Here is a 26,393-nt window from a genome sequence, read left to right as displayed (position 1 = left end):
ATTGATTAAAAGAAAAAGAAAATGATCAAACTTGCAGCCATATGGTAAATTCTTGACTAATAGTGTAATGAAAATAGTCTTTTTGAAGGGTAAACTAACCTTTCACAGGTTGTAATTACTCTCCTACTCACAGAAAATTCCCTTGTATACATTATGGAAATGGGCCTGTCCCAGATGAATAATGTAAAAGTTTGCTTGGAAAAGTAGGGAGATCCATAACACTGTTCTCCTTGCCTTGTTGCAGACATGACTTCATCTACAGCTAAGGCTTTCTTTCTAAATATTCCCTCTGTCCATTACTTATTTGTATTGTTTAATATTTGTTTGATATTATTTTCCAAGGGAATATATCTTCATGTAAACTCTCCCCTTTCCCTTCCCTTCCCCTTCCCTTCCTTTCCATTCCCTTTCTTCTTCCAAAAAAATTCTGTTTAAAATAAATGTGTTGCAAATTCAAATCCTATTTACACACACTTGAGTATAAAACCGAAACAAATTGATGATGTGAATTCATTTGAGTGGAGCTGATGAGAGAATATGATCCAAAATAACTGAAAATAGTGGTATCTGCTAGTATCACCCAGAGGGTTAAGTACATCTAAGGCTTATGAAATCCTGGATAAAGGTAAGTGTATTAGCTTTGCTTTGGTCTTTTGGGAATAGAAACAGATTGGCAAGATGACTTTTGCAAGTTCTTTCAGTAAGTCATGAACAGTGGTGGAAAATAAAATACAGGGCTGGCCAGCTTTTAAGTTTAAACCCAGACAACACATACTCCTTATCTTGGCTCATAGTTGATTTTCAAAGAAACACTGGAAATATTAACCTTTCCCTTAAGACTGATATACATTGTCTGGATTTAAAAGTTTTCCTAAATATTGAAATTTAGATTCCTTTTTTTTTTTTACATTTTATTTGTCTTTATTTTCAACATACACTATTAGCAAGGTTATTGCCAGCTGTCTCTGAACAGCTAAGTTGGCAATATGCTCACTTTTGGTTTGGACCCAAGCTGAGAAAAGTCGTGCTGCACCTCAAGTATGCTTCCCGATTTCCTGGGAAGACAGCTGGACTTGCAAACTGAACTTATTCCTCTTTTATTTCTGGTCAGAAATTATGCAGGATGTGCCACTAAAGAATCTGCCTTCAGTTTGATCCCCAAAATCAACAGTCCAACATTAAGCTGACTTAATCAGCTTAATCAGCAATGTTGGAAATCAGTAGTAGAATACTTCTACTGGAAGTTCTGGGGGAAAAACAAAATTTTCCACAACAGTTTAGAAACCATGAAGGTAGAAAAAGAATGTGTGAAATATTTCAAAATTATTTCATGAGGAAATTGCAGAAGTAGGATAGGAAATCACTGTTTAAAGACAATGCATTTGTGTCTTCCTTTTTTTTTTTTTTTTTTTTTTACTCTGACTTGAAGCTGGAAACCAAACCTCAAATGTATTATTGAGGCTTTCAGATGTATCTCTCCACTTGCAGAAAATGAATGCTATTGCCTAAGGAAAACTCAAGGGCTGTCCAGATACAGACAGGAAAATTAAGCAATTTACAAACAGTGGTCTAGATACTGGTTTTGGATCAAATTCATTTTATGTAATGAATTCTACTCAAAGACAGCAGAAAAGATTTAATCTTATTAGTACAATTTCTTGATAAATTGCAGTTTTAAATTGCAAATGATGGTGTTAGAATGAGAAGTGACTTCCATCAGTGTAGTGAAAAACTGTTAGCAAAATAAAAACAGTAAATGGCTCCATTTTCTGCTGTCACCGTTCTATATGGATACAATGGATTTATAGAAGGAGGCTTTTTCTACTTCTTTCCCGGGATAGATTTAGTGATCAGAAAGATTGTTTAGGAATGAAGTAAATTTATTGTATTTTAATTTGTTGAGAACATTTTTCTTTGTAGAGAATGATTTCTTATCTCTTTCTCATCTCTTTCCTTGGGATTTAAAAAAAAATTTTCTTGTTTTTTTTTATAATTTTTGTTTTTGATGGGTAAACCAAGATAAGTAAAACTCATTTCTGTCAGCAGGCATTCACTGGGATATGTGTTCAATACTCTTCACATTCATTACTACCTTTTTCGTTCAAAAAGCAAAAAGGGTTCAATTTACTTTTCAAGACTATAATATGTTAGTCTTTGCAGGTTCTGATGCTAGAGAATGGGTTTAAAAGTAACAGTTTCTAACCTCAGAATTAAACAATTGAAATTATCTTAGCAGGCTGTGACCTGCTAAGTGGTGAACTAATTTTATTGCCCTCTTACACTAACTTACAGAAACTCTGTGTGCATGGGTGAAGGCAAGTGTGTGTCTGTGTGTGCTGAAGGACTAATCCTACAGAGCAATTAAATACTTAATGGAAGCCCCCACTGGATGTATTTCTATCCTTGACTTATGATTCTATGATATTTCAAAATATTAATCCATATCTTCCTTATTCACTTTGTAATTGTGCTCTTATTACATTGCATGCACTTCATTTCTATAATGACCTTTATGCTTTGAAGGAGCAGATGAGTTAGTCTCCTCTCCTGAACCACAAGAACGAATAGTGCTTTAAATAAATGATCCAATCTAGATCAGTTGGAGATGCAAATAGAGATCCTGTATCACTAGCTAGTATTATTTAAATAGCCACATGAATTCTCTATCTCTCTAAAGACTGAGATACTGCTTTTCAAAAGTGATTTAGTCTACTCACTTACAGCCTTCTCATTTATTTTAGTCATTGTCTCCAGGATACATTTTATCCAGAACCATGCATTTTGATGTATCCTTCATCTAACTTTGAAGGGCAAATTCACATAAACTGGCAAACTCAGTTTAAGAGAAAAAGTGAAAATCAGTGACATGCCTGTTACACTGACAATGTACTCAATCCAGCTTCTCTGTAATACCTTTGGAATGATTTGCTTTTCTTCCCACTCTCTGCCACCTCAAATGCTTCCCTCAAGTTCCTCAATAAAATGTTCCACTTTAAATTGTAGTTTCTCTGCCTTGTAGGACATTATTTAGCACAACTCAGGAGAGCGACAAGTTTCTGTAACATATGGCACCACTGTGCTTTGGCAAAGGTGTGCTGACATTCTTGTGCTTCCTCAGCAGTGATTCAGGTTTGGAGCCATTCACTCCTGTCTCTGCCCATTGATTGGCTTTAGAGCTATCTGGCACAGTGGAAGATTTGTAGAATCATTCCTTAGTATATACAACCGGTGTGTGTGTGTGTGTGTGTGTGTGTGTGTGTGTGTGTTTGTGTGTGTGTATGTGTGTGTGTATTGCAATACAAGAATGAATTCAGTCAAGCTTTTGTGTGTGTTAGGGGTTTTTTGATAGGTTTTCCTGGTTTGTTTGTTTTGTGCTTTAGTTCATTTTTTTTTAATCCTTTAACTTCTTCATTACACAAGCAAATATTATTCAACAAAAATACAAAAGCATTTTCCAGTACAAAGACTGTAATTTTAAAATAAGTTTCTTAATTAAAAAGTCTACTGCCTTCCTTCCCCCACCCCTTCAATGTAATTCAAACATATGTCTGGACTTTGCTCAGATTTTCCAGTGTCATTCCTACTTGGGCAGAAACCAAGTAAAAAATGTTCCTTACGAAAAGAAAATGTTTAATAGTCGGTTATAACTAAAACCAGGAGGTTACAACGAAACCCAAGCTGAGTGAACAGATACTGCAAAATCTCAAATGGTGAAAACCAAGCCTCAATTTTTTCATCAGAATATCAAAGCAGCTGGGTTTCACGTGAAGTCTTTTGAATCCTTTTGGCACAACTTATTCTATTCTCTATATTGGCTTCTGTATGTGCTCATATATATTCCATTTCTGAGCAATAAACACATTATTTTCCTCTGGACAGAACACCTTTAAGCCCCATGGCTTCAGATTCTGAATCCTGACATTCTGAAATTTCATGTCTGTGGCAGACAGGATGGTTGGTGTACTCAGAGCCATGGATTCATATATGCTCTATTCAATCTTCAGAAGGGCTTGAGAGTCAGATGCCTGGCGGTTGTCTGCTTTCATCTAAGACCAGCTCTCTGTTATCTGTCCCTCATTACTGCTCTTCCTTTTCTGGGCAGCTAAAACTCAGCCTTCAGATGTAGCTCCATGGAAAAAAAGTTTGGGATGTATAGAAAGGCAACTGCTGGGGCCTCTCACGTTCAGGGATGTACCTGACGTGTCATCTCTGGAGAACAATAGTCTCTGAAAACTGTCTGCCATACAGTCTTTAGCCACAGAGGCCTGATTTTAATAAATAGTAGCTTAATCTTCCATTTAAATAGTGTGTTCTGTCAGTGCAGGGTTCCTCTAAATGAGGTTTAATTTGATGGCCCTTTTTTGTGATTCACAGAGTAAATCTTAAATGTTATTGATTTTCAAAACTATGTGAATGATCATTTCATGTTCAGAAAAAAACTCTATGCTGAATAGACACCTACACTTCTAGTTGCAGAAGACCTCTAGGTATTAGGATGTAAAAGTGTATTTTTATAGCAATAGTTAGATCGTTTCCCCATTACTTATTCTAAATAATGAAATGCTTTCATTATTTTACTGGTATATTTTCACAATTTTTTAAAATTTCATGGTCAGAAAGATTTTTATGGTGGTTAAGGTTAATTTTTCCTTTTCCTTCTTACTGTTCATCTCCTTTTAGCTCCTCTGGACCTTTTATCCACTCCTTTATTATTCAGTTGTTTTTCCTCTACATTTTTTCCCTAAAAGGTATTTCTTCACAAAAACCCATTTTACTTAACAGTAACTAGCTGTAGAAAGTTTTGTTTGATTGGTTTGGTTTTTTTTGTTGTTGTTGTTTTAGTAATGGTTACAAGTTGAGAAAAGAGAGATGTTTTCTTTGTGAAACCTTTAACTAAATTTCAATATTTTTCTCCTCGTTGTCTTTGTCCTAAACATATCCTTATAATTCCAAATGGCAAAAATATTAAAATTTTATCTGACCTTAAATTCCTAAGGGAGATTGAACCATTATAAAACCAGAGGTCAAACAGAACTGCTGATGCTGATTGTGATGACAGCACTGTTTAATCTAATTCATTAAATGACATTTCATCTGGCAAGGGCCAGGTATTAGAGTAATGTGGAGCAAAATAACTTTAGAAAGAATAAGAAGGAAGAGTCGCAATATGACGAGAATAGTTATGAATCTTCATTCGCTGCAGGAAATCAAACCTTTTTTTGCTCAAAATTCTGCTCTTGCGTAACAGCAGGAAGTGCACAGAGGTAAATACATTCACAATTTGGGATATTTATATATGATTACAGACCATATTTCTGCTATCCCACCAACAAGGTATGGGAAAGGTAGATATCCCTCTCTCTCCAGAATAGTTTAGGTGTACATTTTCTGTCTTAGAAAGTCTTGTAAACTCTCAGAGAAGAGGCCTGAATTGGAAAGTTTAGAAACAAATGCAAACTTCAGAGCCATTGGCAGTCTCCATACATCAGACAGGATGTGTAGGAACAGAGTGATATAATCAGTTCTCATTAAAACCAACTACCTTTTTTCTCTACTGGGGTGAGTGAAAGTGATGCAGAATTTCAATAAGATTCACAGTGTGAATAAGGAATGTGGCTGAGCTGTGGACTAGGACAGAACCTTTACTGTTGTCTGCCCATGGACCAAGAAACATCCTTTTGAAGAGTATTACAGAATTAGAGGATAAAACAACTAGGCTGGAAAAGACCTCTGAGATCATCAAGTCCAAGCTATGGCTGAACCACCATATCAGCTAGACCATTAAGTTCCATGTCGTCTGTCCTTAAACACCTCCAGGCACAGTGATTCCACCACCGCCCTGGGCAGCCCATTCCAATGTTTAATCACCATTTCTTCTTCTTATTTCCAACCTGGACCTGCCTTTGTGCTCTTATCCTTTTCTAGTTGCCTGGGAAAAGATAAACTTCTTTTGGGTATTTGAACATTTATTTCAAAACTGGGGGAAAAAAACTCTTCAGAACAGGGAAAGCCCAAACCTACACCTATAAAAAATACTTTGGACTTTTCAAAACCTGCTATTCCTAGTTTTCTATTCAGTAAGAGATATTAATTTATGTTTCTTTGCCAGTGGAGAAATATTGTATCTAGAGATTTTTTTTAAATTTCAATGAAGAATATTTTGAAAAAAGACCTTTCCTAAAACCAAAGCTGAATAAAAGTTTAGTTATGGAGCCCCTTGGAAGAGTCTTATAGAGAGGACTCCATTCTGAAAATCATGCTCATCTCTGTAAAATGCAAGTGATAAAAAGTGAAAAGTTAGGATTGTCTCCTTGTTCCTCTAGCTCCAGTATGCAGCAGTGCCACAGATCATGATGGCTACAGAAAAAAATAATTTTTTTACTTCAGATAGTACTTTCCACTTTTCAAGAATTTTCAAACATTCTTCCCATTCTGCCTTTGAGATGAATTTTGCATCTACATTTTGGTATAAACACTTGATTTTTGCATTAAAAATGTTGTGCACTTAAGGTTACCTTCCTATTAGCTGAAGGGTAGGGAAGAAAAAGAAGGGAACTGGTAGAAAAGAAAAGGTTACCCAAAGGTGTATGAATTTTGCTGTGGAATAGTGAATAAATTAGATTCTGTTCATTAATCCTTAGCATAAATTGTTTGAGGATTAGATAAGAAACCTGCACCAAAAACAATACTCCACACCATTATTGTAGTAAAATTAAATGCACATAAATCTTCTATCTATGCCATTTATCATGAAAAAAATTTTATCATCATGCCATTTATCATGAAAAGCTAGTATAACTTCTGTTAAAGCAGTCTATTCATTGTGAGTGTCAGCTGACTGTAATGTACTTTCTACAATATATTGCCTACTGAAATAGTGAATTTATGGTAATTTTTTCCCTGCCAAATATATACTATGCACGACATTAATCAAATTAATTCCCACATGTAATGGGGTTTTTTCTTTGCATTTTGTGGGTTTTTTTTGTTTGTTTGTTTTTGTTAGTTTTAAATGTTAGTTTTGGGTTTTTGCCTTTAAAATGTATGGCACGAGAGGTATTAATTTTGCATGCTTGTTTGTAATATTTCAAGTCTTAAGTGGAAAGAGAAGACCTACTGCAGAACCCAAATCCTGATCTGAGTTTCATTTGGACTGAACCCTTAGAGAACTTGTTAGGAGATGTATGGGTAGGAAATAAAGTAATTTATAAGCTTTGTTATGAAGTCGGTTACTAGAAGAAAGCATTTCAGTATTTTGTTACCAAGACGTAAAATCCAAGGGTCACTATAGGCCTTATATAGAGTAAAAATGTTAAAATCCTATATTTAATTTTAAAATCAAATTTTAAAAATTTAAAATCAAACAGGACTTCATACTTTCTGGACAATGATAATGCACTAGATGAACCTCACAGTTGCCAGAAAAATAGAAGGATAAGGGCAAGTCACTGAAAATGCAACAGAGCTGTAGACTACAGCAACTCACTAAAAATATAACTCTTGCCTCGTAGAATGTGTAGGACAGGCAAAAACCAAACAAAATGCAGGTGCAAATATAATATTAAACTTTAAATAATTAGCGGTGTTATGAACTCATGCCACTAGTTATAGTTTGTTTCTTGCAGCCATGTCAAAAGACTTAAATTATCCTTTGAATAAATAGGTCAGATTGATCACACATCAGACTCTGTTTGCTCTCCATAAATCACAAATTAAAAGGTTAACATCAATTAATTAAGAATGATGACAATTATAGTAAATATAAGCAGAATACCTAACATTGTAGAAAGTTTCTAGTAAGGCAATAAGTCTAATGAAAATTAAATACTTTGGTTTTAATAAAATGAATAATTCAGTGATGACTGAAAAACTCCTGATTTGGATACTGGGAGGATAACTTGACTTGTCAACTTATCCCAAATAAGGAAATGTGTCCCTTAGAAGAGCACTTCCTGCTCTATAATTTCCTGTTTACTGAATGATGGCAGTAAGGAGTGCAAAAAGTTCATTTCTCTTTGCAAAAGAGAGTCTAGCATATATTAACTAGCATGAAAAATAAAGAAACTGACAAAATAATAAGACATTAACATGGCTTTTCATGTCCTATTTTCTTTCTCTTCCATGTGGAGTCTTCGAGATGTGAAAGCAATCTAGGATTTTTTATTCTCTTGCTAAATAGGAAATGCCATGTCAGATGGGAACCCTTCTCATAGTACATTCTAGACTGTTTAAATCCTTGTGGAAACAAAACACAATGGGACAATAGATCCCTCACATTTAAAAGTAACACTGGAGCTCAAATGAAGTCATGGAGACTACCAGATACTAACCAGGATCACTATAATATGTGGATTCAAGCCTTTAAAGCCTGTGAGGAGACCCCTTCAGCTTTCCCCATGTTTGCTTCCGCCACATCAGTGTGGAAACACATCATTGCCATTAGTCTGCTAAGTTTCCAGTGCTAAATTTTCTTAGTGACCTCCATTCTTTGATTTCATTAGAACATTAAACTTGTTCTAAGATTAAAAGAAGAAAATATAGGTGTAGTGATTTCTCCACCCTCTACCAACATATCATATATATATATATATATGATATATATATATCATATATATATATATATATTCTGAAATGTCAAAATTACATTGAAAACTCAAAAGAACCTGGGACTTATGCTACTATATGATGTAGTATACTATAGTGTAGTAGTATACTATAGTATCCTTGTGATACTATAAAACGTCAATGACTTCAAAGGAACTCTAAAATATTCTCCCTGGATGGTAAGTACTGTGAGATAAAGGCCCATTTTTTTACCATGAGAATATTGTTTATTTTCTTTAAATAGTGGCAGTACTGAGATACCAAAGATTGAAATACCAAAGCACAGGAGACAGGAGAAAATTCCCCTTCTCTCAGAAATTAATTGAAAATATTTTTGAATAAACTTTAAGAGGTATGAATATAATAGCTACATGATTATCTACCCCTAAATTTCTCCTTTTTTTAAATGAACATATTGCATAAAAAGTTTAAAATTTTGTTCTTCAGGCAGTAGAGAAATAGAATAGCATATATTAAACACCTACTTCTCCTTTGAATGAAAACAGAGTCTTTTAAGTAAAAATATTTATGAAATTTTAAGACTTTAATTCCTTTTCAATAGCTAAATATTGAAAAAATATTGACATATAACATTATGTTAAGAGATGAGTCTATGTCAATATTTTCTTCATCATTCATATTTCCTGTATGAAATGAAATGTGAATCTTTGTTGATGGCAGTTGCTTGTAACAATTGATTGCAATATCAGAAAAGAAGCAAAAAAAAGGAACATAATTTTAAATATCCCATACATTTACTAAGTAAACATATAATTGGAAAGGAGCTTAAGATATCAGCTACTAAACAGTCCATCACATACATAATCATTATGACAGTTTAATTTTTGATAGATATTAACCTATACTTAGCTCCTGAGCCCACATAATGGTCAACAGATCTCTTAAAATGTTTGCTTGAATATGTTAGCAAATATAGTGTGAGCTTTTAATAAGAGAAACTCAGAAAACTTGGGTTTCAATCACTTATTTAATGTTCAGCTTTTCCAGTACTGTGTCAGAATTTGAAAAGTGTTCCAGAAAATATTATTGTCTCACATTTTTGGTATTGTTGTTATACTCATCTGAGCAATTTGCATAGTAAGCTATTTATTATCTGTGAGTAGGAATATCAATATTAATCATTTAACTGCATTTGAAAAATATAGGCTTCCTTCTTGCTACTATTCTGGTAGAGACAAATAATTTCCTTTGGATGATTAAGGAAGTGATTGTGCCTGCAAAGCAGATGCCTAAAGCTCTACCAGATATTAATTATATGATAGAAGAAGTTTGCAATGGTGTCATTTTCTCTTTCTAAACTCTTACTTAAATACAGAGTTTGTTCAATATGTTTTGCTCTTCAAAATCAGTGTTACTAGAAAACTCTTTAAACTTCTTTGTAATGAGCGCTCCAGCTACTTGTGACGTCAGACCATCATTTTGTCTTTGTGACACTGTCACTGTACAGAAGGCTGTGACGTCACCTGAATGAGTAATTTCTGTTAGAGGCGCTAGAGGACTCTGGGACTAGTTATGGCTTTCTTTGACCTGGATTCAGATCTGTGTGCTGTGCCTCTGGGACGACCTCACTGCAGTCAACAGTTCTGTCATGTGCATACACATCACTGAATACTGTGTTGTTTTATTCCCCAGTGTGGAGGTGCCTTGTGCCGCAATGTACATCTGTGAAAAATGAGCAAATATAAAATTTTACATGTATTCACATTTTGCCACATAAAAATTTTATGACTTAGCACTTACAGCAGATTTCACCTTGTTTGACTTTGGTCATGTGAAAATTCAACATCTATTTTAATCTGGTGATAGGGTAACATATTCCAGGCTAAAATGAGTCTCTTATACAGCTAAAATGGACTACTACCTGAGAGATTTGTCCCTCTCTCTCCACTATACACAGCATTAGCCTTGATGGCAAATTAAAAGCTTAATCTTTAATCTTGCTTAAGTTTAAAGGCTGAAAGTTGTATGGCTTAACTTGTCATCACTCTAGGCTCAGTGCACAAGGGCTGAATATGGATAGCTCTATCCTGCAGGAGTTTGAGCTAAAAACATAATGTTTAAACTTTCATCCTGTAATATACAACAGGTGCAATTGATTATAGGACCAGCTAAGCCACCAGCACACCTGAGTTTTTTGAGGCTTGTTTTAAAAAAGCTGATAATCAAAATGTCTCTGGAAATTGGAAGCCACTGTTCACATAGAGAAATATAAAAAGTCAGCTGGTAATGTGTCACTGTTTTTTTTTTTTTTAAGCACAGAATCTTTATTATGCCAGACTATAAAGTTCCTCCTGAGTCATAAACAATGAAACAGTCCTTACATTTTTTTAAAGAAAGAGAAGATTTCCTGGTTTTATTTTCAAAATTGTGTAATAACATAGATACCCTGAACAGAGTAAGCCTTCCAGAAACAAGAAGAACTGCTAAAGTCATACTTGGAGATATTTTTTCCTCTCTCTGCCTTCCTAACTGGAGCTCCCTGGCCTTTGTAGTGCTGTAACACTAGGGAGCACACTTTCATCAGGAATTATGCTGTCTGCAGCATCTACCGAGGCTGGGAGATAGTTCTGCACATCAGCAGTTGGGCAGCGGGCCAACCCTTGCCCTGCTGAGCAGAATGACAAGGCATGCGAAGATGACAGAGCTAATGGTAAACAATGACAGATCTGTCGAGAGTCTGATGGGATGCATCTCTTGTTTGTTCATGTACAGTACAAGAATCAGAGCTATTTTGTTCAGGGTATGCTTAGATGCCTGTTTGAACTCTTCACCCTGCCTTTACAAATCGGACTTAGCAGAGCAATGAAGAGGGGTTTTTTGTGAGTATGAAAGACTTACAGTGAGCTCAAAACTAGGATAGGCAATTCTTAGAGAAGGGAGAAAATATACTTATTCTTCAATTTTATTTATTTTTAAAATTCCCTTGTTCTTATTGACCAGATAATAAAACCTCATTGTGTAATTATTGCTTCCAATAATCAAGATATTTGTCTATAGAATTAAAGGTGCAGAAGGACAGAAAGAAATTATTTCTTTGGAGTAGCTTTAGACTCAATTTTATTGATATAAAAACGAGTTACAATTTAGAATACACTAAATTATTCCTTTCCTCAAAAATTTCCAAGCAAATTTATTTTCTTACTAAATAAGTTTATCTACTGATTTATATTTTGATATAAGTCAAACGTGTTCATCTTGTATATCATACCAATGCTTTAGGGAGTTTAAATTTAAAATCTACATTACACATTTTATACTTTTGATACACTATTCTGTATTTTGTTATGGTGACCAAGTTTGTTTTTTACTAGGCTGAGGAGTTATGAACAGGTTAACTTTAACCTGCGTAACTTTCATATTATCACACAAAAAGATGTCTGGCAATCCTTGCCATTTATTCTGTAGAAAACTTGTCTTACCAGAAAAAGATATGTTGCACCAGACAGTGCTAGAAATTACTACTAGTAGTAATAGCAACCCCACCAAAACAGCAACAAAAACAAACAAAAAGGAAAACCTTGCCCAGAACTTCAGCAGGAGAACAGCTATCCTGAATCAGATCTGTGGTTCATACAGTCCACATTTATGCATTTATGTCATTTTCATTGACTTCATGGAAGGGTTTAAGCTAACAGGAACAGTTGATAGGCAATCAGCTTAAATTCAAAACAATACTTCAAGTGTTTCAGGTGTTTCAGGCTATTGATTTTCTTGCAACATTTTTCTGCTTTCCATTTATGCAACCTTTGTCACCTTCTGTTTGCTGAATTATAGTGAAACAGAGCCTTACTGATTTGGCTTGTGTAGTAAGAAGGTTGAAATAGGTAGAGCAATGTATCAGTTCTTCAGATTCTTCTGTCTTCAGAGGACATAGGAAAGTATTTTTATTCTCTGGTAGTGAGCAACACCCTCCCAAAGCATTCAAGTAGATTACTTGAAAAGATTTTGAACATGAAACATCAGTCACACTAAATAAAGAACTCCAGAGTTACCACATTCAATTTAAAAATTCCAGTTGAGAAATTCTGTTTTTCAGGGGGGTAATTGGGTATGTGAATATAGAATAATTAATTTCCATTAAGAGAACTGTGTTAAACCAGATTATGTAGCTGTTACTTTGAGTAGAATTTACCTGAAATTAAACTTATAGAGTGTTATCCCACATAAGATCAAGTTTGGGCTACAATTCTAGAAGCTCGACACCTAATCCAAAATACAATCAAATGAAAATCTCAGACTATAGAGTGAATAAACAATTGATAACATGGCTGCATCATCAGTTTTTAAGAAGTTCTCATTGATTTCAGTGCTTAAAAATCAATGCATTCTCTGCAGAGAAATAGATTCAGATTAACAGCAATTATTTATCATAATGACTTTATCTGAGGATATCTCCCATTTCATAAATATATCCTTAGTATTCCGGTTTAATACTTGATCTTCGTGATATTACTACTATTCTGTGAAGAAACCATTATCTGCCTTTACAAAGTGTCTGTTGTTTTTTATGCAGAGCTACAAGGAACTTTTTGGGAGATTTATAATCTGCATGGAAGAACTCCAGCCTGTGATGTTACGGCTCTTGTTTGCTACCTGTTAAGCGACATCAGCCAGAGGTCACAGCTTCTCAGTGGGGATCCACCACATGAGGATCTACTTGAACACTCTATAAAAGCTAGATCCTCCTCTAGAAGGCTTTGCAAACTGAAAAGACTGAAGAGTTGAAAGACAAAAAAGGCTGAGATAGGTCAGCTGCCTAGTGAAAGGTCAATGACAGAGATGGATGCAACCATTGCAACCATAAAACTTTAAATTCAGCACGCTGTTCAAAATATAGTCAGTGTTACCGCTTCCTCTTGGAATGTATTTAACTTCAAAACCTTAAAGTCTGATTACTTAAGCTGTTTATGAAAAACATAGAAGACTGAATTTGAAAGGGCAAAATGCTCTGCTAAATAGTCTACTAATTTCAAAACTGTGCCAGATTTTATCCCTTTAAAGACTTCCATGCCTTAAAAGTAGAACTCTTAAATACTTATCATATGAACAATTCTGCTGACTGATACATACAAATACATACAAATACATACAATACATACAAATCTGGAATTATATATTTCCAAAATGCTCTAGTCACTGTATACATGATCCCATATGTTATGAAAATAAGGTCCAAATTATTCCTTTTAAAATTGGGGAATGTAAAATTAATTTAAATACTGTTTCATTTTCCCTCATTTTTCCAGAAGAAACCATCTAAATATATGCTGACTGAAGTGAGTAACTTTTGGCTTGTAAATGTTGTGTGTTTTAGAAACTGAAGAGATATGCCTATGTAATAAGGGTTATAAAGAAGATTTAAATGTCTCTCACAAAGGAAAGGTTCTGCTGCCACAAGTTTAGCCCACATACAAACTTTTCATTCAGACAAAATAGGGAAAATTCCCAGCATAACTCTGAGCAGAATGAAATAACTGCAGAAAGAAAGCAACTGCAGAATGTAAGGTTATGAGGAAATACTGCATATTTTATGGGGAAAAAAAAAAAAAAAAAAAGGTCAAATTCTAACATCCTGACATTGGTCAGTGGAAAATGGAAGTTAATCAGTTAATTCCCAGGCTTCTATTTTATTTCTTGGCTCAAAAACAAGCAAACAAACCCCACCATATTTTCAAAAGCTATTGTAATCTCAAAATCAAATATACCATCAGGAAAGAAAGATGTATTTCACCTGTCATTTTAAAAAATTGGTACTAAATATAGAACCATTCTATCTGACCTTTCACTATAGAAAAAAGCCTTATAGAACTATATTTGGGTCACTCTGTTATACACAAATATTATCTATCATATAAAAGCTACAGTGACTTTTATAGTTCATGTCTTCGCCAGAAATCACTTAGCATTTTCTTTGCTGTGGAAACTTGTAATAAAATGGTTACAACAGGAAAAGCAAGTCATCTAGCAGTATAACCCACAAAAAATGAACACTTCAGCACTTATTTTTTATGGGCTAGTTAACCTCATTGGATTTATATAACTGCCAAAGCCTGACCTCCATTACTGTTGATCAGAGCTGAAATTTACTTCCATAACATATTATATTGACCACTTTAGAGAAATAAAGGAAAACACAAAAGGCACAGAACCTACTTACTCTTATTATTGGGTATATTTTCCCCAATCTCTGAGGCTTACCATTAACTGCTACACTGGGTAAACTGGCAAGCAAATCTGTGTTCATGCACTAAAGCCTGCCAAAAATGATCTATCCATTTCTAAATGTGTAAGTGACCATCTATTAAATATGAAAGGGCAAGCACCTTAATATAGCAAAATTTAAAATGTGACCTACCTCCAAGTGTTAGGAGCTCAATTTCATTGGCTCTGAGTTCTGGTTTTGTAATACTACATGCATTTATACCAGGACCTTATTTTACCACTTTGCCAGCAATCATCTCTCACTGTCTGATTATCAGAAATAGGCTTTGTCTATCCTTTTATTCCCTTTATGCTGACTTCTTCATAATGTCTTAGATATTCCACAAATACATTCTACATATTAAAAACGTTTGGATAATCAAAATCCTATGTATAAAATATCGTTATAATAGCATAATTAAATTGAAAAAAACATGGTAGGTATACATCATAAAAAAAAAAAAATTAATTAATATTATCTTCTTTTCCTTCGAGGGAAATAACCCTTTTTACTTTGTTATCTTGTGCCATAAATGAGGTAAATATGTACAAAAACTCAAAATGCTGCTCTAAACTTTGTTTGACTAATATGTCTGTTTGGCCTCACCTTATAGTTATTCCTCAGAAATTCTAAATAAGAATTTATGAAGAGCTAAGTACATGCTGGTTTCTACATGTATCATGTAGGAAATGTGGTCTTTATGTTTGTTTTATTGCAGGAGTAAAATAGAATTTAAATATGGTGACATTTTCAGTTAGGACTTACAATTTTGAGATCAGTATAAAAATATGGAAGACAGAAGGAGTTAAATCTGTCTATTGTCTGACTTTAAATTATTTAGATTGACTTGTTACTTGTAATTTTATGTCTCCCGTTTTCTTACTTTGTCTTATTTAACTTCCTGACTTAGAAATTTTGCTTCTCCTGCTTGCCAAATTTATTATTTTAAATAATCTTTGCACTATTTTTTTTCCTATAATTATCTTTATTTTTTTTTTTTTTAATAGAAAGAGAACAGACAAAAGGCAGTATTATTGCACATTTCCTGGAGACAGTGTAAACAGAAAAATCAGACTTTGGCAATAAATACTAACTTTATTTGTAAGAAGAAAGGCAGCATTTTACAAGAAACCTTCAAGAATCATAAATTTAGCCATGGGAATGAAGATTAGCTTGAAAATCACAATTTGCGAGAGGAAAGTGACATCCTTTTGTGCTGCTTACTCATTCAGATGTGCTCTAAAAGTTTTCTAACAACAGCAGTGATTAGAGGCATCCTAATTTGGAAATTACTCTAGAGTAATACAAAAATGTCAGTAGCTGGGCTAAAGAACAAACTGATGCTTTGAGATATTTCTTAAAAGTTGCAATAGCTGCCAAGTAAGTGGCAAGGAGGCAGCTGTTCTGGGGTCTTTTGCTGTGGGTGTGAAATGTACATTTGGCTACTGATATCACTGACCACAACTAACCACTATATATAAATATGTGAACTTTATGTACATGTAATTTTTTTTTAAAGTGATAATTAGCTCAGCTGAATGTATGGTTGAAGGTGGAGGGAGGCCTTTTGAAAAGCAGTCAAACATCTCAATGGTTTTTTTTGAGGATATATGTATTGAATCATATTTCTAATGGTGATCTATGAGCAACATCTTGTGCTGTTACTTCCCTGCTGGTAATCTAGGCCTCCATTTAATTTTTGAAATCAGTATTTTTAAAGAGATTAGATTAAATGTATCAAGATCTATTTGTATAAACCCTTACAGTAAATGTTTAATTCAGAAACACTTGGAGCATTTTTTTAAAAATTCTTCACTTTTGAGTTGAAAAACAGCCTAAGAAGCAAAGTCTCAAAGGAAAGGACTTGAAAAGGTAGATTAACATTACAGTGATAATATAAGGATGTTAGAATTGATTTTAAAATTTTAATATTCCTCCCCACTTCTAGATGCAATGATACGAGTAGATGTTATATGAGTATGTTTATTACCAAAGATGAGGGCTGGATCCTCTTGACTGGAAGTTAGCAGATTTCAAACAGTCATAGTGCAATTGAAAAAAAAAAAAGTTAAATCGTGGTCCTTTATGTATTTACATATTAAAATCACCTTTGACTTTGTAGGGTATCTGCAGATTCTTACTTATTTAGTGAATGAAATCATAAAATGAGGTTTAAAGATAATAATCCTCTTTAAATCACCCTTTTTAGAACTCTCTGGCTTGTCTGAATGTAGCTAAGCACTGAGTGTACCAATTTTTCTGTCATCCTAAGCAGAGTCAAATAGGTCTCACTGCTCAGTATGTATTTACGTTTTTCTCTCTTTTCCCTCTGAGACTACAGAAGAACTTGAGCCATATCAAACCAATTAAAACTCCCACACTAGCATCTGCATCAACCATTCGAATCTGTAGTATTACTTGGGCAAGGACCACATAAGGAAAATGGATAAAATGTAAATTGTGCTGGAAAGACAGTTTATTTTATAAGTTGTTTATATTAAAATTTTGTGTAAGACAGTGCATCACTACATTTTACTTTTTTTGCTGGTCTTCCTATGAAATTAAATTAAAGCCTTAGTTTCCTGGATAATTTACAGTAGCAGCCATTATATTCTTTACCAGGATGGCATTCATAGCAAGTTGTTCTTTCTGAGCTTTTATTTTTCTTCATTATTCATTAGATGTAAACCACTCTTAGGTCAATAAACTGGAATAAGTCACTCAAGCAGACCTTCTTGGGAAGGATTATGCAAAAAGTCCCTGTACTCTAAGTAAAAAAATTGATCTTAAATACCTCTTCTCTCCACATAAAAGGGCAGTGGAAGTTCATTTCTATATTCTTCTGTTTTGCTTTGTTTTAACTTCCTCCATCTGATAGCATTTTAAAAAGTCTCCAGATTCTCTTTTAGATAACCACTGTACACTTAGAAATAGGTTTCAGAAACGAGATTAGTTCTTCCGGAATGATGACGCTGAACTATTGACCTGCGGGGAGAGAGATGATGATGTTGACTTTCACTTTGCCCGTCTGTCTATCTCTAGTAATTTTGCCTCTAAAATTCAGTAGTGGTAGGTTACAAAGCAGAGGTCGAGGCAAATTAAGTGGCAGCCAACCCACTGCATGCATTACTCTATGCCTGTGATTTGTCTCAGTCTTTTGGTCATTCAAATGCAGGTGATGGTTTCAGTGTTGAAATAGTGAGGTGAAATGTAACTTGATTTAACATTTTAACCAGAAGGGATTGCTCTCTTCCTCTACTGCCTCAATGAAAGGCCTTTGATGATAACCAATGGTGATGGCAAAGTATATAATGAATGAAGGCCCTGGGTGCTAGTGCTACTCATAAAAAAAAGCTTGGACGTAGTTAAATCTGTGTGTTTAAATTTAGACTAGGCAAGAAATTTGCAATGAATTATTTATTGGGTTAAATTTCACCAATTTTTTTTTCTGTTCACCAGTTGTCCACAAACATATGGCAAAATTTGTAGATTTATTCATTACCTAGAAAATATTCATTTATTTCCTCAGTGAATAAATTCTTGGCCTGCAGATTGCTCATGAGCAGTTCATAGGGAATATTCAGAAGATGCACTGTGTGTGTTAGTTTCCACGTCTGCTTCGATATGCTGTAAATTAGCACTATTATTATGACTAAAGGATCAAACGAGCAGATGCTGTGCTGACAGCAATATTTCAGCTAGCCCTTTATTTAATTCTCATCAGAACATAACATAGTACACTAACATTACACTTCTGGATTTACCTGCAGCATGTCATAGCTCCTATTAAATGAAGCATTACTTTCTGGGTTAGTTTACCAGTCCCATTTACATCGTGACCCCAGCATTGTGTTGGCACAGCTGAGAGGAGAGAGAATTGAAGTTCAATCAGAAATGAACGTTTAACAGCAGGATGTTATTGCACGAATATTATCAGCAAAATCTTTCTGATTAAAGACTTGCATAAAATGAAAATGCATATTAATATACTTTATTTACATGACGGTGCATACACTTAGCCTCTGTAAGCAAGCAAAGAGAGAGGTCTTAATTTTTCACTCTGTATGAGGTGTTTGCTTTGTTTGTTTGTTTTTTTCTTATGTTAGCTATGCAGAAGCATGAATATTTTTTAAATTATATTATAGGTTAGAAAAATAGGTCAGTAAAATTAATAAAAATTAATTTGAACTTTCCCTATTTGGAGATGTGACAACATTTACATTATGTCAGTAGTGTACATTTCCCACATGTTAATGATCACTTGTGCCCCAGTGAAGGAGGTCAGGTTTGCAGGGGTGATAAAACTGTCATAGCCACTTTAATAGGGTTCTTTGTTGAAGCCATTTTCATTCCCACCCTTTCCTTCTACCTACAAAGAATACCCTTCAACTTCTCCTTGTGCATATTGTCTGTAGACAGCCACACTACTTCTCTACAAATCTCACTCAAGCAGAGAAATTTTTCATTAGTTTTTCCATATCAGAGCATGAAAAAAAAACATTTGGGATAACACTAGAGGTATCTTCTCAGTTTCCTCAGAGAATAAAGAGAAGTGGAGAAAACCTCTTGTTATTTGAAGGGTCTTTGAATTTGTCTATAAATTGGAGCTGTGATGGATCTTTGCGAAAAGGCAAATCCAAAAAAGGAGAAAAATAATCTCATTTTATAATTTTTGGCAACTCAATTAGCCCATGATAAAAAGTATCAGTTTAAAAGCATATGATATTAAAATGAATGATATTTCTTAAATAAAATGTTCTTTAATGCAACATAATGCTTTAAAATAAAATAAAACTTAAATATTCACTAGAGGAATTGTTGCATCCCAGGCTGGTTCAGTTAGGGGTTTTTATGAATGTTAGTTAGTCAGTTCTATGCACCCCCATTCTCCCACCCCCCCCCCCCAATGGTTCGCTCCGGGTCACTTACCATTGGAGCATTCCCATGTCAGTCTTGAAGCCAACCCCTGTTCATTCCTGAGACTTCTGTGTCAGTCACCCCATCCCCGTGTTCCTATTCATCCCTGAAACCTGTACCTACCCCTGTTATGTTCCTGTTGGCTGCCGTGGTCCATGTCACTCCCCTGTTGCCTGTCCCCATTGGGCGAGGGGGGTTTCCGCCCCTGTCTGCCCGCCCCCTATTTAACCCCATGCTTCCTTTGTCTTGCTGCCATCTTGACCATGCGCACACTAGGAGCAGATGCTGCTGTCCACCGCGGCGGCCACGTGGGAATAAAAGTTCTCCAGCCACGCAGGACAAGGTGTGCCTCCTTCACCCTTTTATCTCCTCTCAGCGCCAGCTGCAGAACACAGCTGGCCCATGCAGAGGCTCAACCCCAGAGCTCCGCAAACACGCAGCAACCCCGGTATCCTGGACAAGACACAGAGCCTAGCCAGGCTCCCGAGCCGTCTGGACCGGGGCGAGAAGAACGCAACGCCACAAGGAATACTGAAAAAAAGAGATTATTTTAACTTTATAACAGTAGTAATGATTATTATTCCTCGGGGGGAAGAACTAGGTTTGGTGTTCTAGATTGAAAATGAGGACTCCCATTTTCTATGTGAAGGACCTACAGCAAGCTGCAAAACTCAGGAAGGACCCTCCATTTCTCCAACTGGAGCTGCATTTCTTTGCAATCCTTAACATAAGATTTATGAAAGGGGAATAAACAAACAGTTTTTTTTCCTATGTGGTTCATACCTCTACATCAAAAGTATGAAGTGAATTTAAAATTCATGAAAGCAATTATATTCTTGAAATGAAGTTCCTGCTGCATTCACTGAGTGTAAGAAAAGTCATTGCAAATGGTCAGTGGGGTTTAAGCAAAAAATATGGAGCAAATTGATTTAAGCTCAGAAACTTGGTGAGACACAAGCACTTAGAGCAGAAAAGAGAAATGAAGTTTCATTATGTTAGGTGTTTGGTGCTCATATTGCCTGGTTTAAGTAATTTTTGTCACACTTCTTGTCCCATTATGAAGTGCCAGTTTTTCTTTTTCATTGCACATGGATGTGGGAATGTAAGAAATCCCTGAATTACACACCTGGGCTCACTGCCTAACACTGAATTGCTGCAATGCTTTGTTCCAGGAAGCCTAATCCCATTTGGGACCTGACCCAAATGATTCAATCTTATTACACCCAAAGGCATTGTGATAGTTTTTATAGGGGATTTCTGATATCTATGAAATAAATACAGGTAATGTGTGTACTTGAGGAGAGTAAAGGCTGATTAGAAAAATTCTTCAAATTACTAGTATATTTCAGTCCTGAAATTACATCTGCCAGTGTAGCAGTGAGAAAACTGTTTGACCATTAGAAATACCTATTCACATATATCATAAATAGAAATAACTATTCCAACTTGATAAAGAACAGTATATTTATTTGGTCTTATTAGAACTCTTTTCAGACATAAGAAAATGAGAATGTTTTTATCTCAAGATTGAAACCCTTGGAAAATGAGGATAGATAATATCCTCAATATTTATCTTGTATTTATCCTCCAATAAAGATAAAGGAAGTATTTTTAGCTATGTTTTTCACTTTATTTCAGTAATGATATTGCAAAAAATTAAATTTACAATAGAATTATATGATTCTTTTGCATTACCATCAGTTTGTCATTTACTTCCACTGAAATGCAAGTTCTCAGAAATCTTCCTTGTATTTGAAAAGATAAGAAAATATAAGGCTTCAGATATTTTGAAAATAGTCACTTTAAAACAGATTTACGTGTAACATTTTTATCAATTCTAATTTTTAAAGAATGCAGAATTTTTATGATGCATGATTTAATTATTCATTAGTTGATAACACTAGAATATATACTGTATCATAAAACCACAATGAAATAACTTAGGAAAAATGATAGCTCAAAAATCTTTTTGATTATAGACCTCTTGCCAGTATATAGAAATAAATTTTGGGGCCTTTAATGGAAGGATTATGAGAATGGAAGGACCTCTGACATCATCTGAGTTGAAGGTGAAATATTTCCCTTACAGCAATACATATGAATGTGCAAAATTTTTTTTATAACTCACCCAGTGCCCAAGATCCTCTGTAACCTCTGGTTGACTTGTCACTTGGAAGACAAATTTGCTCATAGATCGTGACTGTCAGAGTGTCTCTTCTGCAACTGTATCAGTAATTAGCCATGCCTTGTTAGTGCTCAAGGCAAGTACATCTGTCACATTGAAATAAAGGGTTAGATTTTTCACAATTTTAGATAACATTTTAGCCTTTTGGCTTTGTAGCACCAACAAAGAATCCAAACTATTGACAAGACTGTGTCAATGCTTTTTTAAACATCTATGTTGTATTACAAAGAAAACCACCAAACAGTTGTAACTCTAAATTTTTAAGGACTTTTTTATTAAATACAGAGTAAAACAAGAATTCAGGGGAAAATGGGGAGAGCCTGTGAGCTGATTTTAATTTAGGCTTAAATCCTAAAGTCTAATGAGCTTTTCTGTGACTTTCTGAATGCCATCAGTTTCAATTGATTAGATGTAGCAAGGATCAATCCTTTATCACTTAATTGTATTATAGCTGTCTGTGTCTCTGAAAACAATTATAGAGCTATCTATAAATCTAGCACCAATAAAAATAGCCTCATATAATCATAACTAATAAAAAAATTAGTTTATGCACATTGATTATGGCTATCTTACCAAGAGGCACAGTTTATTTAATAACCTTATGAACAAGATGGATTGTAAGTATAATGAGGTGAGTCTGTGTTAGTATATGATCTTATCAATCAAAAATACAACAGTCCAGGTAACTTGCACTTAGGCAGGCACAGAACAGAAAAGAATGATGGGCTGTTCCAGAGTAAGCTAGCCCCCTGGTTGTCTTCGACATTTACCCTTTCTCAGTCTAAGAGAATCAGGGCTATTTAATTTACAGAAATTTAAAAGCAGCTTCAGACACACATAGGGTTGTAACATTAATGCTGTTCGTTATTATAGTGCAGTTTGTTCTCTTGCCAAATGAGGAGTCCTCTCATGTCCTATGCCAAAATTAATGGGCATAGATAATGCATGAGATGCCAGATTACAGATTTGGTCTAACTTGGGAATTTTCAATTAACTAGTCTTAGCCATTTTTGATACCTTGTGCTGCTTAAGTGCTACCGGTTGGAAGAAGACAATATTTGGACATAGAGGGCAAATTAAAGAATTTGCATACATGAGAAATATTTTCTCAGTGTTATATGAAGTCAAATAAAACATAGAACCATGGAATATCCTAAGTTAGAAAAGACCCACAGGGATCATCTAATCCAGCTGCTGGCCCTGCACAGGACAGCCCCCAAGGCACACCATGTGCTTGAGAACGTTGTTCAAATGTTTCTGGAGCTCCATCAGGCTGGTGCTGTGACCATTGCCCTGGGGAGCCTGTTCCAGTGCCCAGCTACACTCTGGGGGAAGAACCTTTTCCTAATATCCAGCCTAAACCTCCTCTGACACAACTCCAGGCCATTCCCTCAGTTATATTAACATATTATTAAATGATATATTTCTTCATGAAGGCTAAACATGGCCATATTGTTCAATGCAGCACTGTTTTGCTACAAACTGTTGCCTGTTACCCCTATTTCAAGTTATTTGCCTCTTTCTTTGCTTAGCTCTTCCTCTGAAAGTCTATCTTGGGATAGTCTTTATCCTAAAATTTGTTGGCCACATGAATTGAATTCTCATTGAAAATAACAGGAGCACAGATGTACTGCCTCAGTGTAAACATTCTACACAGTGGATACCAAAACTATGACAAGAAGGCCTACATTTTCTGAATTTTCACCCTTTTGAGCTAAAGTATTTTTTGTGGCATATATTAATCTGTAAAACATTTTTTGACATATGTATCCCTTGATTTCGAAATAATGAAACACACATTTCCTTGCTTTTAACTTAAAAGCTGTCTATAAGTCCATTTGTTTTTCTTTTCTTGTGTTTGTTTCCAGGGCTTGGTCTTTATAGGAAAAACAGCTGCCATTTAATGAAACTGCCATGAGGCAGACTACAGAACTTCAAATTCTATGGTTTTTAAGCTTCTATTAAAAATGCGACTTAGAATGAAACTAGCTGTTGATGGGTTCTCACACTGATGTGAGAAATTAAAAAAGTCAAAACTCCCCAAATGTTAAATAAATCATCACATAAAGTACAATAAGTGAAACACTTAATGTGCTAGCAGTCTCTTGCTTAAGACTCATGCAGCCATGATGCATGTATAGGTTATTACAGATAAAACTGTTATATAAATTGTGTAAGCTATATAAATCTTCCTTTACATGATTCACCTGGGTTTTTCAGGCCAGTGTGCTTTGCATATACATAATTTTAACCATGGAATCTCTACAGTAATATTTTAACATTTGCATATAAATACTGAATATCATAACAGGTACTTTACATTCATATTGGAAATGTAAAAATTTTCTTCCCTGACTCAAAAGACTCTTAGGATTTTTGAGTGTCTGTTTCAGCTATCATCTCATAGAGTTATATTCAAGTGATACGCTAAGATTTCATTATAACACCCAAATTCACTAAGGACATTTGCGAATTTGCAGTTCAGGAATAAAATCAGAATGTGATGACTCCTATTTTTCTTGTTTTGTTTAAATTTATTTTTTCTTTTAGAAACCAAATGTTACTTTTCACAGAATAGTACGTGATAAAGTTCACACTGTAGTGTGACTTCACACTTCAATTTCTCTCACTACTGTTATGCTGAAGGACTATTCTTGACAGATTAAATAGAAAAAAAATAAAGCCTTAAATTTTTTACTTTTCCATCTGAAAAATTTTCTTACTCTTAAATAATTCCACCAGTAATTATTGAGTTTAATTTCAATCACAAAAACAACTTCTTATTTTAGTTAGATACAAAGACTTGGCCATTTTGGAGCCTGTAATAAATAATTTTTTTTTTTTACTACAGATTTTCCCAAATATCTACTCTTGATCCTATATTCTTGACATGTATCTATTTTTGTTGAATTTCATTTACTTTGTGAAACTTCACACATTCAAGGCAGGGAAACACTGTAACTAGAACCTTCTTTCTTTTTTTTTTTTTTTTTTTTTTCCCAAGTTATGTGTCCTCTAATATCGAGAAAAAAAAATCAGATCACATTTAAAGAAATAAGACCTAAGATTTTCTGTAATGTCAAATATTCATTTCAGTATTGAATTGGAGTAATTTTATTCACCATTTTTTTTATTGGGCATGAGGTTTTTTGTTTGCCCATACTTGCTATTAACCTGAACCAGTGTACTGAAACACATACTGGAATAGATAGTTGAATACATGACCATGACATGATCAGCAGGACAGGGGTGTTGATTGTCCTCCTCTGCTCTGCTCTCACAAAACCCCACCTGGAGTACTACATCCAGCTCTGGAATCCTTAGCACAAGAAAGTCATAGAGCTGGTGAAGCAGGTCCAGAGGAGGGACAAAACGATGATCCGAGGGCTTAAGCACCTCTCCTACAAAGACAGATTGAGAGAGCTGGGTTTGTTCAATATGAAGTCTCTGGGGAAATCTTAGAGGAGCCTCCCAGTACCGAAGAGGGGGTTGTAAAAAGATGGAGAATGACATAAGGGCATGTAGTGATAGGACAAGGGGTAAGGGTTTTAAATAAATAGGGAGCAGATTTGGATTACATTTTAGGAGGAAATTCTTTACACAGAAACTTTACACTGAGAGGACATCCCATCCCTGTAAATGTTCAAGGATAGATTAGATAGAGCCCTGAGCAACCTGATTTAGTGGGAGCACCCCTACCCCATGGAAGGGGGGGTGGAACTATAGGCTTTTTCAGGTTCCTTCCAATACAAATCTTGCTAGGAGACTATGATCCATGACATTTGACATATGACAGTGATAGAAAGCACAGTTACATGGGTATGGGCTCTAAACCCATGAAGAAACTAGAAGAGGGAATCATGGACTCCTGTGATCTTGGCATAGTATACACCTTGAAAAACACTGCTTTAGTTCTTGATAAAGTACATAGTTCTGCATTATTTTCTTAGAGTAACTGAAATATAGCTAGCAGAAAAAGAAAACACTTTTCTGTTGTTGAAAACTCTTTTCTCTTGGTAACTAAGGTAGTTTCTAATTTTAAATGGATTCTTCTCCCTAAGTAGTTATTCCTTGAGATGGAAAAGAGCCATAAGTGACTCCCAGAATGTTCAGTTCAAAAGTTAGCACAAACTTTATCTGAACAACTCAAAGGTAAACATGTCTGTAAACCTTTTGAGGAAATTTGTCATAGACAGGATTCTTAGTTTTGGAAATGCTTTAAGAAAGGGGTCCCTTGAAACTTTTTGGCTATACATCCAAGTTCTAAAGAACTGTGGAATTTTACAAAAAAATCTCTGCACATGATTTTAACACTGGATGCAGTTGAAGAACAAGGATTAAAAACTTTTATGATTCAAAAGTGGTAAATAAAATAGATTACATCATGAACATTTCTAGGTTTAAATTTTAGCTGAATGCAGATATTTGCCTAGGTAGAGTAGCCACCATATTATAGAACTAGAA

This window comes from Vidua chalybeata, chromosome 2, assembly GCF_026979565.1.
Source record: "Vidua chalybeata isolate OUT-0048 chromosome 2, bVidCha1 merged haplotype, whole genome shotgun sequence".
NCBI classification, from domain to species: domain Eukaryota; kingdom Metazoa; phylum Chordata; class Aves; order Passeriformes; family Viduidae; genus Vidua; species Vidua chalybeata.
This window is presented reverse-complemented; position numbering follows the sequence as displayed.